Here is a 4,149-nt window from a genome sequence, read left to right as displayed (position 1 = left end):
AATAGATGTTCTTGTGCAAGGAACAACAACTCTTTTAGTCTCTTATCTGTTACATAATGTTTTTTTATAAATTACAAACTACTTTAGAATCTCAGTGATCCAAACTTTATTGGACCAAATTTTTAGTGCTACTGGAAAGACATGCTTAAATTGTCTAAGTAATGCTGATAAGTACTTGCCTTTCTTTGAATTTCAGATTGTTGCATACTTTTGCCATATTTTCTGCTTTTAATGCAAGCCAACATTGGGAGGTTTTTAAACAGGATAGTAGGGTGTGTTTGCAGGTAAAGGAGTGTAAAAATGATGCAAATCAAGGTGTAGTGTGGCTGTGCCGGCTTGCTGAGTATCGTGGGCGCGGTATATGCTGCATTGGGTCTAGTAGAACATATGTTCAGGATGGTAAACTGAAGCTGCGAAAAAGTCAAGCAACAGCTGCATCAACACTAGTTTCACACAGCCATTTCTTCAAACACAACACAAAATTTCAAGTGATATTTAACGTCATATTAATCCATCAGAAAATTCATATTTAATAGGAAGGCTGTACCAAAGTAAGATTTGAAGAAGTACACCTAGAGCCTGGAAATTATTATATGTATTCATGGTGGTGACACTTCAGTGTACTGTCGCATTGGCGGAGCTGAGATCACTAAGTGCAGAGGCCACATTCACTTACTAGAATATGGTCCGTAGCCTGAAAGGAAGTGTAGCTGCAGCATTCAGCACTGCTTATAACTTTTACACTTAAGTGCTCGATGGGGCTGTTCTGATCATAGGTCACGATGTTCCAGTACATACGTTGCATGTGATATCAGTTCTGGTCGTACATCCACCATTGCCGGGCACATTTTGCAGTGCCAGTGCTTGTTTTCGACTGTGCAGCAGGTCATGAGCATTTTGTACTTTGCCTTGTGAATGTGTGTTTATGACATAATGAAGGAGAATTCTTCAAGACTGACTCTCATACTTTAATGAACTTGTTGGATTGATGCAGCTTGGTACAGAGAGAAAATTGCCACCTGTAACAGCATTGATCTATTCAGCCTCCAGACACAACAGACTGATGGGAGCAATGCGGGCTTAAGCAGAGGGAAAATTGCCATGTGCAGCGATGTAAACTCTCAAGGGCTATGAAGCATAACGTATGTGTCACATGTGTTGGCATTACAAATTGTCTTGTCAAGCACATGTTGTTTATGTTCACTTGTCTTCCAGTTACACATGCAGACACAAAAATTGTCCAGTGTTTTCAAGTCTCTCACATTGACTTACACAAGCCATATGCCTCACCACTTCTCAGACAGCATCCTTGTACAATTGCCCTGGTTTGTTCTTGCCTTTGATGAACACATGCTTGGTCTTTTTTCAGTTGACTTGAATTTGCTTTTTGTTCTGCAGCAAAATATTGTGCAAATCATCATTTGCGCAATATTTGTGCAATCGTTACTGTTAGTGGAGAATGCAAATGCTCAGAGCTTGATCCTTTGAGGATGTAAACAGTTTGTCAGCTGCAACGTGCTCGGTAATGGTGGCACTGTGTCCCACAGTTCTGTACAGCAGCATGTGTACAGCAGAACCTCATTGATACATACTTGTTTGTTATGTTTTTCCAGCTCTTATGCTCCGAGATGCCTTTCATGTTTACTTCACAAAGAGTTATCTGTATACATAGCTTTAAATTTTTTGTAGGGGTGTGCGAATATTCGAAATTTCGAATATTTTTCGAATAGTGTTTGCTATTCGATTCGATTCGCACTGAAATTTTATTATTCGAACTATTCGAATTTCCCAAAGACAAATGCAGTCAACGTCCGGTTGTAAGTGACCCCTTCAGATTTTCAATATGCTTCACCTCATTACACTCTCGTATTGCGGCAAAGCTGCCTTTCAAGCTCCGTTACGGTCGAACTTTGCCAAGAGACAAAGTCCGGTTGAAAGTGGTCCCTAGATTTTCAATATGCTTCACCTCATCACACCCCCGTATTGCGGCAAAGCTGCCTTTCAAGCTCCGTTACGGTCGAACTTAGGCAAGAGACAGTCAACGTCCGATTGGAAGTGGTCCCTAGATTTTCAATATGCTTCACCTCATCACACCCCCGTATTGCGGCAAAGCTGCCTTTCAAAGTCCGTTACGGTCGAACTTAGCCAAGAGACAGTCAACGTCCGTTTGGAAGTGGTCCCTAGATTTTCAATATGCTTCACCTCATCACAACCACGTATCGCGGCAAAGCTGCCTTTCAAGCTCCGCTACGGTCGCAAATGTATTAACTCAAGAAAACGCTGGTTCCAATATGGAGATGAAAGATGTGGCAGAGTTGGGGGCTCAATTAATGCTGTTTTGGACCTGACATTTGGGCAGGAAGTCTGAAAAATCGGACGCCGAAGCTTTTTAGCATCCAAAATTTCAGATGTTCTTATATATCGACGTCTACGAGGCAGATTTGGAACTCCGGACTTGAAGGGAGCACACCCTTGTCTGCCACATCAGTTGGCCTTCCACAGAAGTTGAAAGAGGAGGAGAGGCTGAGGAAATGGCATCTCTGCCTATCACGTGTAAAGTGTTGTCGGCAACACTTTGGTTGCACCAAATCATGTACATAAATACAATTCAGCCTCTACATTGCCTCATTCTTGATAAGAAAGACAACTATGAAATATGACCCCACCAGCGCTTCATCAACCTAGCGAAAAGAAACACTTTCATGTTGCTTTCTCACAAGAACATACTTAGGGATTCTCTGCAACTTTTTCTGTAATTTCACTTCGAATTATTCGAAGAATGTTTGAGAAATATTCGAAAATTATTCGAAATTATTCGATTCGATTCGCACTCAATCTTTATTATTCGAATTCGCTTCGCACCCAAAATTTTGCTATTCGCACAGCTCTAATTTTTTGTTTCTCTTCTTGGTTGTTACGTTCAAAAATGGCAGTGGCACAACGCCAACATGGCATCAGCATGCAAATGATTTCCGTCGAATCCTGCAAGGTGGCAGAAGGGTTAAGAAAGGGAAAATGCTATCATGAGCTCGCATGACCTATCATGATTATGCATTTTCTTATGATGACCCCAAGACATCGGAACTGCTGAGTGTATTGTACATTGTTGCCTCTGCTCACATCAAAAGTGAAAAGGAGGTGAACGAAGGGACAAGCAGTCACTTCACACAAAGTTAATGAATTCTGTTGTAGCCGTAGATGACCCTTTGTGCTCTTGGTTGAATGTAGTACTACTGGCTTTATCCGCTGACCGGTCTTCTTCGTTTATCTCACGCCCTCCGCGTCGCGATTTGCTTGGCGTCTTTACTCCAGGAAGCGCTTTTTTAAAATCTTTTTTGCTTTTTCTAGGTCGCCTAAATGCCCCAGTAAGACTGCAATGTTCGTTTCGCAGAATCGCTAGCGTTTTCAATCACCGCGAAAGTTCGTCTTAACAGAAGAGTACAGTTGGGCAGTTCGTCTTAAGCGAATTTTTTTTTCATTGAGTCTATGGGAAACCAAACAAATGGTCCTGTGTTGTTCGGTATAAGCGAGAATTCGTCTTAACCGAATTCGTCTTAACGGGAGTTCACTGTACATAGCTGTACAGAAACTGAGGAAAAGCTCCAAGCACTCAAAGAAGGAGCTGCTAATATCAAATATTTGACTGAAGCAGAACGAAACTCACAAATTGCATTAGTGTGATTCGTACCTGCGACCACTCCAAATGTGTTTATTGTTCGGTTTAACTACCAGACAGCTGATAGCAAGCATCATTTAACAGGTTTTGAAGAGTACATTGGCTTTCTATTCATCCTCAAATAGAGTTTCAAGTGAAAGTAGCTTGCCATTAGTGCTGCCGCAAACACAATTGGACGTCACATTTTCCTGGTGGGTGTATTTTTCTTCATGGTCCCCTAAAAAACGTATTAGTGGAGTTCTACTGTGTTTACTCATAAAGAAATTCCATAGAAGGAATGCTAGCAGTTTTCGCAAAAATTACATGGCTTTTCTTGTACATTTTTCATGATTTCTTTCACCAATTCAAGCTTAATCCATTGTAGAACTTGTGCATTTTATTGTGTTTATAGTCTCACACATAAATAGAACTTAGCTTCAAGAGGCCACCAAGTTTTGAGCATTTATTTTAAGTGTCGTATGTCATCCTTGTTC

This window comes from Rhipicephalus sanguineus, chromosome 1 (assembly GCF_013339695.2).
Source record: "Rhipicephalus sanguineus isolate Rsan-2018 chromosome 1, BIME_Rsan_1.4, whole genome shotgun sequence".
NCBI classification, from domain to species: Eukaryota; Metazoa; Arthropoda; class Arachnida; order Ixodida; family Ixodidae; genus Rhipicephalus; species Rhipicephalus sanguineus.
The sequence above is the reverse complement of the archived record's forward strand: the minus strand, read 5'-3'. Positions refer to the sequence as shown.